At 46.9% G+C, this 14,190-nt stretch overlaps 1 protein-coding gene across 6 annotated transcripts in view; it reads left to right on the top strand.

The window, feature by feature from the left end:
- Positions 1 to 14,190, top strand: part of EXOC6B (exocyst complex component 6B) — a 353,199-nt gene that overhangs the window by 116,011 nt on the left and 222,998 nt on the right. The gene's annotated exons all lie outside the window — the stretch shown is intronic.

Genomic DNA, 14,190 nt, shown 5'->3' with positions numbered 1-14,190 from the left:
TTACCCAGACTGAACTCTTGCAGGAGGGATTGGTTTGCTTCCCATGCTAGGGGAGGTCTCCTGATGATTGCCACGTCAATGCAGAGGTGCTTTTACAATTGGAAACTTTTCTGCATTTTTTTTTTTTTTTTAAAGAAAATAGATGCATCTGTCAGCATCAGCTTCCAGAGTGTATTTGGGAAATAGCCTTTCTTTGTTAAAATACATCAGGACCTGGTCCTTGGGAGCACAGAGAGGCTCAGAGCAAGGAAGCTGCATCTCTGATACATCCAGCACAGCCCTGCGTGTTCATCTGTTCAATGTGGGTACACAAATTGATATAAAATTGCCCCAAGTATGCTTGATACCTTTTTTTAGTAGAAACCTGATCTGCATCTTAATGCCTAGGGGAAAACGCTTGCCCTGGAGTATCTTGCTGTGGGCTCCTTTAAGGAAAGAGTCTGCATTGAACAGTAACACAGTGAAAAAACTTGATGTTTTATTTCTTCAGAGAAGGCCCCTGATGAAGAAGGCTGTTCTTGTGTAGGTCAGAAATGACCCTGAGAAGTTTGGGTTTCCTTGCTTAAGAGAATTCCCTGGTTGTGTGGTGCAGTAGGTTGTTGTGGCTTTTCTTCTGTGTATGTCTAAGATGAACACTGTGCTTGGAAGAAGCAGATTCCATCACAGGGAGCTGTGTTAATTCTTCCCCTGTCAGCGGTGTGTAGGTTTGATTTGGTCTTTGGGCTGCTGGCAAGATGAGGTGACGATGCTCTGACTCTGTTAACAAAGGCTACGTTCGTGGAGACGGGAGCTGTGCTTTGCTGAGGAGCCCCTGCACAAGGAGATCTGGGGATCTTTGCGGGGTTGAAGCGTGTCCTTCTAAAGTGGTTCTCTGTGAGCTCATTTGCTTTAGTTTTTTCAGTTTTCATAGTTCCTTCGAGATAGACTACATCTCTGAGAAAGGGAATAAAAAAAATGGAACGGTTTGATCTAAAATTGAAACATTTTGCAGAGCCTAATTAAACAAAGTCATGATTATTATGTAAAACCCTGTCCCAGGCCTTCAAACAACTTCTTAAATACCAGCTTTGCTTGAGAGCCGTGCCTAATCACCCCTTGAAAGAAGCAGGGAGCAACGGGTGTTGAAAGGCACCGGCTCGAGCTTGGCGAGGGAACCCAGCAACCACAAGTGTTGAAGTTTGCACGGAACACGAGGAGGGCTTTGATCAAAACACAGCCCAAATTTCCACAGCTTGGGTCTCGACCAAGAGCGCTAAGCTAGCAACAGTGAAAGAAGGTTTTGGAGAGACTTCAGAGGTTACAACGGCAGTGTCGCAGCCTGTAATCTCAATAGAAAACTGGCTCGAGGTAATTAACAACACAGCAATGTAATCCACGTCAGGATAATCCCTTCCCGCTCCTCCTGAGAACCTCGGGGCTCTTTGGGTCCTTTGGTTTCATCCAAACTGGGTCATATGTTGAACGTAGAAGAAGAAGAAAACGTTGAGAAGTGGCCAGGGGAATGTGGAAAGGATTTTGCCCTGAGCTTTCCGGATGGAAGATCTTGATGTACTCCTCATTTTCTCAATGAAGGACAGTGTGGAAATAGAGCTGCAGAATTTAAGGAAAAATAAATGTCATTTTAAGTGTCCTGCACGTTTTTGAAGCAGGCTTGGGACACCGGTCAGATGTTTTTTTACAATTTTGTGAGAGCTGAAAAGGCAAGTGATGAAGTATTTTGTAGCTGCATCCATGGTTGATTTGCTTTATTGGTACGGGGTATGTAAATATGATGATCCAGTCTTGATTATAATTTGTCAGGTTCTTTAGCTATGGTAGTGAGGCTTTTTGAGGAGGAATGATGCTCACCCCCGTTAGGTAATCTGCAGCAAGATTTCTGAACTGTCAGCAAGTCTCTCTGGACTCTCAGGCCCTTCGATCTGCTGTTAACTTTGTAGTTAATATTAATTCATATAATGTTTAAGTGGACTGTAAGGAGGATTAGCAGCCAGTGAACATTAGAAAAATGAGGGGTGGCTAAATAAATATCAATTTATTCCTGAGGCTGGGCCAGGGCATGTGAGGGTGGGGATGCAGCTGGGATTGGGTCCCCCCACGGGGAGAGACGACTGTGCTGAAGCTGAAGTTGAAGGTAGGAGAAGGAGGACAGCCATCGGCTGAGCATCTTCTAGACGTGACCGCAGCACTTGGCTGCAAATGGGGATGGTCCCTTGGGATTGCCTTGAGCAGAGCTTTGGGTGAAGTTTGTCCTGGTGGCTCTTTGCAGCTGTGTGGCTATGAAATGCAGTAAGTTTGCAGATGATACCCAGTTGTGTGGGAGTGTTGATCTGCTCGAGGGTAGGGAGGCTCTGTTGAGAGATCTGGCCAGGCTGGAGCGATGGGCTGAGGCCAGCTGGAGGAGTTTCACTAAGGCCAAATGCCGGGTGCTGCCCTTGGGCCACAACAACCCCCAGCAGCGCTACAGGCTTGGGGAGGAGTGGCTGGAGAGCTGCCAGTCAGAGAGGGACCTGGGGGGGATTGATTGATAATGAGCCAGCAGTGTGCCCAGGTGGCCAAGAAGGCCAATGGCATCCAGGCTTGTATCAGCACTAGCGTGGCCAGCAGGGACAGGGAAGGGATCTTACCCTTGTGCTCGGCACTGGTGAGGCCGCCCCTCGATGAGTGGGTTCAGTTTTGGGCCCCTCACTCCAAAAAGGCCATTGAATGACTCGAGCGTGTCCAGAGAAGGGCAACGGAGCTGGTGCAGGGTCTGGAGCACAGGTGTGATGGGGAGCGGCTGAGGGAACTGGGGGGGTTTAGTCTGGAGAAGAGGAGGCTGAGGGGAGACCTCATGGCCCTCTGCAACTGCCTGAAAGGAGGGTGCAGAGAGGGGGGATGAGTCTCTTGACTCAAGGAGCAAATGCCAGGCCAAGAGGGAATGGCCTCAAGCTGTGCCAGGGCAGGGTCAGACTGGCTCTTAGGAAGGATTTCTTTGCAGAAGGGGTTGTTGGGCGTTGGAATGGGCTGCCCAGGGCAGGGGGGGGAGTCCCCATCCCTGGATGGGTTGAAGAGTCGGGTTGACCCAGCGCTGAGGGATCTGGTGGAGTTGGGAACGGTCAGGGTGAGGTTCATGGTTGGACTGGAGGATCTTCAAGGTCTTTTCCAACCGAGATGGTTCTGTGATTCTGTGCCTTTGCATCCTCAGCTGAGAAATATCTGTGTGCTAGTGAACTTTGCTGACTTAGATGTAAGTGAAGTGGGTGTGGGGGGTAGTGACTGCAGCACCAAATGCTTTGCGTGGTGGGGGGAGTGGTTCTCCCTTCCTCAATGTTTTAATTGTTTTGAGGGTATAAAAAGTCACGCTTACAATTGGCCTTCAATTTTCTGAAACGGATATTCCGGTTTTTAGACTCGAAAATGTTAATGTTTGATTTAGGCAGACTTGGGTCTAGTGGTCATGCTGTGCCTGCTGATTCAAGAGAAGCATATACTGTGCAATCAGTAAATTATCCACGTGAGCTTTCTATGCAGCTGCAGAGAGGAACATTTAATTAATACTGAAGCAATTATCTTGACAGTCAAACTCAGAACAATAACATTTTCCCAGTTACTGTGTGGTAGCCAGATGGTAATGCAGACTGTTAATAAGGGCTTGGCTTGCCACTCTTGAGGTTACTGGCAGGTAATCAGTATATTTTTCCCATTTGGAGGTTTGCATTTCAGTGTTCTGGGAATTAGGCCCACAGGGATGTCCAGTAGATGTTTCAGTGTGAATGGAAGACTTTTTTAATTCTTGCTAGGAAATATTTCTTACTGTTGCCAAATACCAGGATGCAAATAGAAAGATATGTGCTATGGGGTCTGTTTGGCGACAGATGGAAAGCTAAACTGGGCAGGAAGCTTTACAGAACTTAATGTAGATTCTCACGATTTGGTAAAACACACTGTGTTGTAACCTCGTTGCTGTCTTGCTGCTGCTTTTGGTCACCTCCCCCCCCTGCACAAGCCTACCAGGCTGATAGTGGTGATCTATACTGGGTTCAATAGGTGGGACTGGTGTGTCGAGTCTCTGTGCTGTCCAAAACCAGAAGTAACGAGTTGCAAATGAGGTCTTGTCCTGCCAACATCCCTCATCCTGTGCGTACATCGCAGCTCACATAATAAGTTCTCTTTTTTCTGCTCTGGAGCTTTGACTCTTGGTGAGGGGTTGCTCACGTGGACCTAATGAAAAGTTGCTATGTGGGTCTGGGGTGTTGCATCTGTGAAGGCAGAAAGTGCTGGTGGAGCAAAGCCCCAGGGGCTGGTGTAAATGGAAAAGCTGAAGGAAGCTACTCCAGTGGTGACCAGTGGTAGCATGGGGGTTGTGGACGTGAGCGCGGTGGAAAGAGTGAGAATTAGTCAGCTGTGCTTATCAGCAAGAGTTGGATGCAAAATCTGATGGGTGGAGAAGCGGTGAAAGACCCAAATCTGGTCCCTGGCGTGGCCAGGAAGGTCCAAACATCTGAGATATAAATTTCAGTACCTTATAGGAGAAGGACAGGAGAAGGGCAGAGGTGGAGGCTCTGCTCCCTGTGCTACTGGTTGTGTGGGACCTTTGTTCAAAGCTTGGTGTAACCAAGACGCGCTTCCTCTGTGTCAAACTTCTTGCCTGTTTGCCTCGATAGGTTGAACTGCTATTCCTGTGTAGTGGAAAAAGGAAATTCAGGCTGGCCCCTGAGGTGTAGAGCACTGTGTATCCGTAGGAAGTATGGTTTCTTCTTGGTGCAGGGTCTGGAGCACAGGTGTGATGGGGAGCGGCTGAGGGAACTGGGGGGGTTTAGTGTGGAGAAGAGGAGGCTGAGGGGAGACCTCATGGCCCTCTACAACTGCCTGAAAGGAGGGTGCAGAGAGGGGGGATGAGTCTCTTGAGCCAAGGACCCAGCACCAGGCCAAGAGGGAATGGCCTCAAGCTGCGCCAGGGCAGGGTCAGACTGGCTCTTAGGAAGGATTTCTTTGCAGAAGGGGTTGTTGGGCGTTGGAATGGGCTGCCCAGGGCAGGGGGGGAGTCCCCATCCCTGGAGGGGTTGAAGAGTCGGGTTGACCCAGCGCTGAGGGATCTGGTGGAGTTGGGAACGGTCAGGGTGAGGTTCATGGTTGGGCTGGAGGATCTTCAAGGTCTTTTCCAACCTGGATGATTCTGGGATTCTGTGATTCTCCAAAGAACGTGCTGCAGAGGGGGACGAGGCGCAGGAGGGAGCTGCCGTGTGCTCAGACGGGTGACAGACAGCATCCCGTGGCAGCTTAGTGGTGGCACCAGTCCATCCCCGTGTCCTGCCTGTGCTTGTTGCCCTTCCAGCAGACTTCATGCTGTTTCCTGACATTCCTGTGTGATGGTATCACACCACAAAGAAAACATGGTTCTTTTTCTTTCCTACCCACTCTGTTACATCTCCATCCGTCACCCAAGTCCACACTGCAGCCCTGGGGTCTGTGTTTGACCTGGCTGTGGGCAGAGTCCTTCAACAACCAGAACATTGGGGGTGCTGTGAACCCCCCTCTGATCTACCTGCGGGCTCCACAGTGAACTTCTCGAGAGACAGGCTCCTGATGGAGGTAGGCCTGCCAGTGTCTGGCCTGGGTGGTGAATCTGGTTTAAATAAATGCAGTGGAAAATACTCAATGTTCGGTTTAGCTTGCGAAATAAGAGCGAAGTGCATTTTTTTCTTTTTCTCCCCACTTTGCTCCTTTCCTCCTCCTCCTCCTTTCCCTCTTCCCTGAAGTCACATTTTAATGCAGGACTTCAACAAGGGTCAAAATTGAGGTATTAAGGAGGTGTTTTTTAATATTTCAAAGTATTTTTCCATAATAACCCCAAAGTTTTAGAAAGGGGGCAGGAGGTAGGGATTTGGAATAACCTTATTTTTTTACCATGCACAAAATAGCGCTGGGTGTAGACAGAAACGCTTGACTGGAGCACTGCAAAGCCTGCTGTTTGGAGCAGCCCTTCTAAAGCAGCTGTTAAGGGCAGGGAAAGAGCTTCTGTTGGGAGGATTCAACCTCCAGCTTTGGCCAGATTTTTAGATTGGGATCCTGTTCGCTGACTGCATGAATTAAATCACCGTCGCTGCTTGGGAAAGCTTTGTTAATCTATTAAAAGCTGCATTTGAATAAAATACCCTGTTTATTTCTCTCGCTGACCTGTGGCTACCTTAAAGGGATGTGTATTTCTGAATATAGACTGTGTTTCAGTGGAAGCATCGAGAATTGTTTTTCCCAGCAAATCTCAGTAATTGTTTGTCCACATCTGATGCGCTCTCTGTTTTTCCAGTGATACAGCTGGGTAGATGAAGACGTTTGGATTTGTAGCTGGGTCTTAGATCAACTCTGTCTTTGGTCTACAGCTTTGAGATAAATCAGTTGATGTAGAAGTGATGCCCTCCCTAAGGATGTCTATGTGTCCCTAGGGAGTCAATGCTATGGGAGTTTCTCTTTAAGCCCTTAAAGTGTGAACGGATAGCTGGGGGTCCTCAGCTAAGATTGTATGGGACTTCTTTAATGGTCTGGTGTCTTCAGAAGACCTCTCGTGGTCTATCTGATGATGCTCAGTGTTCAGAAACAATTATTCCTCACTGCAAGTCCTCTGGACATCTTCTCTGAGACTCCTGTTTTTCTCGATCATTAACTTCTTATTCTTATTAAATTTTTTAGCACTTGAGATCCCATTAATCCTTGGTAGGATTAAGGAAGGTTGCTAGACAAATTCCCTACCTGGAGAAGAAGTGACACTCCTGACATGTTCCAGTAGGTGAATTCAGGAATCTGAAACTACACAGTCACTTCACATGTTTGTTACGGCTGTCAGCAGGTTGGTCACAACACCAGATCCTGGCTTGGTTATTATCAAATATTTTGCTCCCATTGTGTTCCACGTACATACTGTAGAACAGCTGGACAACTACCAAATGAGGCCTCTTCTAGTATCTGAAGACTGTAATCTTTGTGGAAGTCTTAGAAGGTTCAGGGACAAGATGACAGGAAAACAGATGAAATTGCCACAAGTAATTTTTTGGTTGAATTGCAAAAATGGCATCTGCTACACCAAGCTTGTGAAGGAAACAGAGGCGGCTCCATCGCCTATGGGTCAGTTATTTTCTTCTGCATTAGATACATGTTCTGTGTTCAGTTTTGGGCCCCTCACTCCAAAAAGGCCATTGAATGACTCGAGCGTGTCCAGAGAAGGGCAACGGAGCTGGTGCAGGGTCTGGAGCACAGGTCTGGTGGGGAGCGGCTGAGGGAACTGGGGGGGTTTAGTGTGGAGAAGAGGAGGCTGAGGGGAGACCTCATGGCCCTCTGCAACTGCCTGAAAGGAGGGTGCAGAGAGGGGGGAGGAGTCTCTTGAGCCAAGGAACCAGCGCCAGGCCAAGAGGGAATGGCCTCAAGCTGCGCCAGGGCAGGGTCAGACTGGCTCTTAGGAAGGATTTCTTTACAGAACGGGTAGTTAGGTGTTGGAATGGGCTGCCCAGGGCAGGGGGGGAGTCCCCATCCCTGGAGGTGTTCAAGAAGCGGGTTGACATAGCACTTAGGGATTTGGTGTAGTTGGGAGCTGTCAGTGCTAGGTTAACGGTTGGACTAGATGATCTTCAAGGTCCCTTCCAACCTAGATGATTCTGTGATTCTGTATGGTTTGTGGTAGGCTTTTTTGTCTTCCTTCCCTCTCTCCCCCTTTAATTTATGCTTTAAATCCAAGATCCCAATGGCTGAGGTTATAGGGTTTGGGGAAGTAATTAAAATTAAACTGGATATGTAACGTAAAGGACCCTTCTGTGTTGCCTGCGAGAGCAGGGCTGAGTGGTTACAAGTCATCCACCCTGTCTTGGTTGATTCTCTCTAGAGAAAACCTGTGCCTTGAAATTCCCCAGACAAAAATGAGTGAAATGTGTGATTATAGAATCACAGAATCATTGAGGCTGGAAAAGACCCTTAAGATCATTGAGTCCAACCGTTAACCCAACGCTGCCAAGGCCACCACTAAACCATGTCTCTGAGCACCACATCTACACGTCTTTTAAATACCTCCGGGGTGGTGACTCCACCACTGCCCTGAGCAGCCTGTTCCAGTGATTGACAACACTTTTGGGGAAGAAATTTTCCCTAATATCCAACCTAAACCTCCCTTGGTGCAGCTTGAGGCCATTCCCTCTTGGCCTGCCGCTGGTTCCTTGGCTCAAGAGACTCCTCCCCCCTCTCTGCACCCTCCTTTCAGGGAGTTGTAGAGGGCCATGAGGTCTCCCCTCAGCCTCCTCTTCTCCACACTAAACCCCCCCAGTTCCCTCAGCCGCTCCCCATCAGACCTGTGCTCCAGACCCTGCACCAGCTCCGTTGCCCTTCTCTGGACACGCTCGAGTCATTCAATGGCCTTTTTGGAGTGAGGGGCCCAAAACTGAACCCACTCATCGAGGGGCGGCCTCACCAGTGCCAAGTCCCGGGGTAAGATCCCTTCCCTAGTCCTGCTGGCCACACTGTTTCTGATACAAGCCAGGATGCTCCTGGCCTTCTTGGCCACCTGGGCACACCACCAGCTCGTATTCATCCAACTGTTGACCAACCCCCCCAGGTCCTTTCCTGGCGGGCAGCTTTCTAGCCGCTCTGCCCCAAGCCTGTAGCGTTGTGTACACTGTAGCCTCTTGGCTTCCATAGCACACTGCGAGGGCAGGGTGCTGTAACTTTACACAGTCGTTTTCTCTAGTGGTAATCGGGATGTTTGCTTGTTAGAAGGGTCGGAGCCATCATTGCACTTGTATTTCACTCCTGCTCTGCTTCATTGATTTCACATACCTGTAAGTGTGTAGTTGGAGATGCAGGGGATCATTCTTTTTGGTACTGGGTTTATGAAGCAACAGGCAGTTTTACTTCCTTGTCTGACTGTTCCTTCATCAAACCGTTTTCTATTTATATGTGTTTAAAAAGATGTGAGTTACCACTATAATGACCTCAAGTGAACTCAGGGATTGGAATAAAAGAAGAATGTTTGCTGCCTGGGGTGTTAATATTGGAAGTTTATTACCTGAATAAGTTTGGTTAGGATTGGGTACTGTTAAGGCTACTGATACTAAAGTGAGCACGACAGGGATGTGATGGACAGATCATTTTTTCTCTCCAGTTACCACTTGTCGTGTCCAGTGCACTGCCACTAATATTTGCAATAGTTACATGTTAATTAACAGAGCAGCGAGTGATCTCTGTGATGTGCAGATGACATTTACCTACTATTGCTACCACTAATGAGGAAAAAGGAGTAATAACCTCTCTACAAAGTGAACTTCCGTTAAGGAAGGACCATAAGGTCCATAAAGGATCTGGGAACAAAATCATTTAGGAGCTGAAGGCCGCAGTGCTTGAAGAGGAGAGAAGCAGTGAGTTACTGTAGAAGTGGGTGTAAGGTAGGAACAAGCAGCATAGAATCCCAGACTGATTTGGGTTGGAAGGGACCTTAAAAGATAATTTAGTTTCAGCCCCCCTGCCATGGGCAGGGCCACCTTCCACTAGCCCAGGTTGCCCAAAGCCCCGTCCAACCTGGCCTTGAACCCTTCCAGGGAGGGGGCAGCCACAGCTTCTCTGGGCAACCTGTGCCAGGGCCTCACCACCCTCACAGGGAACAGTTTCTCCCTTAGATCTCATCTAAATCTCCCCTCTGTCAGTTTAAAACCGTTCCCCCTCGTCCTATCCCTCCCCCCTGATCAAGAGTCCCTCCCCCCTTTCCTGTAGCCCCTTTCAGTCCTGGGAGGCCGCTCTAAGGTCGCCCCGGAGCCTTCTCTTCTCCAGCTGAACCCCCCAACTCTCTCAGCCTGTCCTCACAGGGGAGGTGCTCCAGCCCCCCGAGCATCTTCATGGCCTCCTCTGGCCCCGCTCGAGCAGGTCTGTGTCCAGCATCTGTGCTGGATGCCATCTTCTGTGGAGCAGTTTGGAGCCAGCTCCTTCAGCGTCCCCCATCACTACAGCCTGGATGTGAGTTTTATGTCGGCAAAGCCAGAGCTGGCTGAGTGGAAGGCACAGAGCAGCCTGGGGGGGACCTAAGGAAAGTAATTAGGAATTGCTAGTTAAAGCCAAACCAAACTGAACCAAAACAAAAAAACAGGTGGGCAGGTGCTAGAGTTGTGATACTCCAAATATTTGACGGTAAAAGTAGCTGTATTGACATTGCAATTGTGGATCAAACATAGTTTTTGATCCACAGTTTCCTTGCAGTTGGCTGCATCAGGTGATGGATCAGAAGAGAAGCTTTTAAGGGAAGTCAAGTGTTTTTATTTAACTTGTTCTGGGGTTTTTAGCTATACCTTTGACTTGCACACGTTCTTCTGTTTTTCTTTGCCCTGACTTTGCTAACGTGCTGTATAGAACTGGCATTATTTCACTACAGACCCTGACCACTTGAAACTCGATGTATTCAATGTCCCTGTATCTAACCATAGCCCTGTGTGCTGTGATCCCTCAACTTCAACATTGGTTTTGGGTAAATGGATAGGAAATTTGAGACTAATAACCAGTACTGGCTTTATACTCTCCTCTTTATTCTGAGGGGGGTACCAAAGTGTTCTATGTGACCCAGAAATGTAAGAACTTGTCCCTTGGCCGCTAAAGACCTGTTGATGCTTATTAGTTTAATTTGTGTCTTCCTAAATTACCTTCTGAATATTTGTTTTCTGGCTGGCAGAGTTTGTGGTGCAGTGAGGGTAGGACACGAGTGGGGACAAGAAACAGCGAAATGCAAAATTTCAAAATTGTAGAAGGTCAAAGTCATGTCAGGTTCAGAAATTTTTTCTACATCTGGTATAAAAGGTGGTGATAATGTCAGCTGTGGAAATACTGTCTGAGGTCGCCAGGCATATAGAGGTGCCCCTCTGAGATCCTGAAAATTAGGCTAAAATGGAAACTCCCTCATTTGTTCTCGAATAGGTTTCCAGGTCCTGAAGACCTGCAGTGGCTCCCATGTCCCTGGTGTTGGACCCCTCTTTGCTGTGGGTTGTAGCGAAGGACCTGCTTCCTTTCTCTATAATCACTTTGTCTTCAGCCCTTGGACCTCGGTGCAGGTTTCCAGGGTAAGGTTTTGTACTTCAGTGGGTTTGTTGGAAAGATTAAAGAACGCCTTGCAGAGAGGTAAGCGCGCTCCAGAGAGCCCTGTGCTTAATAGGTGCTTTTTAATGCTGTTACTGAAGGTTTTATTTATTGGCTGTGAAGTTGAAGCTACTGATGTCGGTGTAGCCCGGTGAATGGGGAATGCGGATAATTACCAGGAAGCTATTATGTGGCCTTCAGCAAAACTGCTTTCCCTTTTTGGCTGGTTTTGCTGCAAATCTCGGAAGGAGACCTCATTCCTCACCGTGGCTGAAAGAGGGAAATTGCAGAGTCAGCGTTTTCCCGTGCGGAGGGCTGAGCACTGGTGCATGCCGAAGGGGTTGGTGTGTAGTACCTGCTTTAACTGGACATGACTCAGAGGCCCTTCTGGACCTCTAATCTGTTGGGTTTTTTCTTCTAGTAAACCGTGATAAAGAATGATGTGCTTTGTTCAGCACGTGGCACAGTGCACGCTTATTGCTTCCATAAGACAGCTGCAAAATACTCGACCAAAAAAAGTGATGTTTGTCTGCGTCGGGCTTTTGCAACTTTAGAAACATGTAATTTCCACACCCTTGTGTGTCCGCAGTGTTTCTCAGCTTGCCAGCTTTGGACAGTTCACACAATTTGTCCTGCCTCACACATTTGCTCTGATTCCTCCAATGCCTTTTCAGGCGTGAGGATGCCTTCAGCCTCCTCTCGTTGCCTTCTTGGTGATGACGATTTTTCCTCTATCAGGCTTTGGAAATACACTTGGGTTGTCCTCTGGGTGGTGAGGAGTCGGGTCCTGTGTATCTGGGAACCCCTCTAGCATGCAGAGGAGATGTGGCAATTTTTTTCAAGGCACTGAATAAGGTATTGAAATAAGTTCCTGATATTTGATGTATCCAGTATCTTGGAAGAGCACCAAGAATTAAAAAAACCTGATCTGACTCTAGGGTCTGTTTCAGATGAATATCTTGAGTTCTTTTAAGGGATAAAGGTCTTGATTTATTAATTGCATGCCGTGAATATCTGCAATTGCAAATCAGAAGTCTAGACTGGAAGGTGCTTCTTGTGTCTTATGACTATTTTTTTTAGGTGGAATTTTGTAGGGGTTTTTTTGATACCCTCTTAGCATGTGATCATCTTTTCTCTTTCTTCCATTTCACTGTGTTGAGGAGGATTTTTCTGTTTTATTTGCTGCGAGGCAGATTTCCCGAGATGCACTCTGAGAGCTGCTGGTCTGAGTGCAACAGTCAGTACTTCAGCTCTCTCTTAAGGCACCTTTAAAAAAAAAAAACAAACCCAAACCCAACAACCCCAACACTCAAAAAAGCTTCATCTGAACTATGTTCCTGCATTGTTGTGATTAGAAATTATGGTCTGCTTGATTTCTAGACATCTGTTTTGCTCTCACAACCAATATTAGATTGAGTTAGGAATTTGCAATTTTGTCTAACAGGTTTTTTTCTTCCCCTTCCTTTTTTAAAATTTATTTTATTTTTAATTTTAGGTGATAACTTTTAAGTTTGCTGCCACTTACTAGTAAAAATGGTGGTAGAAAATGAATCCACTTGCCTATCTTAGGAAGAGGTGTAATATAAGAGAATGTAGAAATAAAATTGAATAAAAACTTTGAAGGCCATCCAGGACACAAGAGTTCGTTTCTGTGAAGATGTGGAAAATTACAGTTCAGTTGGAAACCTCAGTAAAAACCAACTGCAGAGTATTGTTTATCAGAAGTGCTGACCAAATGTGAACTTCAGGTCAGGTCGCTGAATGCTGGGTGGTAGCTCCCGAAAACCATGCAGTGGAATTAGTAGCAGAATTGAGTCAGAGGCATCGCTGCAGCCTAGTTTTGGTGGGGGTTTTGGTTGTATCATGCGAATATACATGGGGTTGGTGATGTGTGAAGTGTGTTCTCAGCCCACGCCTGTGAAAAATTTTCCAGGCTTAACTTGAAGCAGAGTGCATGATTTGGGGATGTCTCATAAATCGGAGGTATGGGAAGAAGGCAAGTGAGCAGGGAAAATAAAAGTTGATTTCTTATTCACCTGGTTTGCATTCTTCCCACCAGATCTTGAGCTGTGTGAAAACCGTGAGCGCCTTTTTCAAGGGTTATTGATTGGCTGCAATTATATTTTATGGTTATTTTCTTGAATGATAGATACAGACTTGTCCAGTTCCCATAGTCCTGTTGAGCTGGAATCTCCTGAGGCTGAAGATGATCTTTACATGTGTTTCCTTCTGTTGGGTTTAGGCCTGGCATTGCTTGTTACTGGTACATCTTCTGTATAATAGTATAGGATTGCTTAGTTCACATTCAGCACATTTTTCCCTTGTTAAATGGTTTGTTGTGATGGCTGATCTGCTGCTCATTTTGTTGTAATGTTCTTGAGAATGGTCAGTGTGAGGTTAATGGTTAGACTAGAGCATCTTCAAGGTCTTTTCCAACCTGGATGATTCTGTGATTCTGTGAAGAAAGAACCAGAGAAGTCTTCCTCCTGCAGAGCAGTAGTCTTTCTACTGTCACATGGGGTGGATTTTAAGCCTTTCTGGTCATTTATAGCTCTTAAATGTCTTGCTTCTGATCGCTCTTCATCGGTGAATCTGTTTTCAGCCAGGCATGGTTATCCCAGCAGCTGTGAAGAACGTGGCAGATAAGTTGATACGAGCTGCTAAAGGACATGGTGGGCTGGTTTTACAGGTACACTAAGGAAGGGGTGGAAGTTGGAAAGTCCTTTGGAGACACTCTGGGTATGTAGGGTATCTGGGTAGGATGGAGTAAACAAAAAAAATCTTTCATGTGAAATCAATTCAGGTGGACTTTAGGGGGTCCTGAAGGAAGGAGCTTCCTTATGGCCAAAATCCACTGGGGAAAAGAGGGACCTGCTTTTTCTCTGACAAATTAAAGTAGAGGAGGACACCTCTGCTTGGAGTGTTACCTTCTAAATAATATTTTTAATTAATCTTTTGACCTGTCCTCCCCAGTTGCTGCACCTCGCAGGACATAGAATAGTACGGTTCAGGCAAAAATTGCTAATGAGCCATGTCATGAGCCTTGCTGAACGTCCTCATGGCAAGTGTTAATTTTATTTCACCTACAAAGCATCACTTCATGCAATGCAATATTCACTT

Source organism: Strix aluco, chromosome 4 (genome assembly GCF_031877795.1).
Source record: "Strix aluco isolate bStrAlu1 chromosome 4, bStrAlu1.hap1, whole genome shotgun sequence".
NCBI classification, from domain to species: domain Eukaryota; kingdom Metazoa; phylum Chordata; class Aves; order Strigiformes; family Strigidae; genus Strix; species Strix aluco.
Note: the sequence above shows the minus strand (reverse complement) of the source record. Positions and strands in the feature narration are given on the sequence as shown.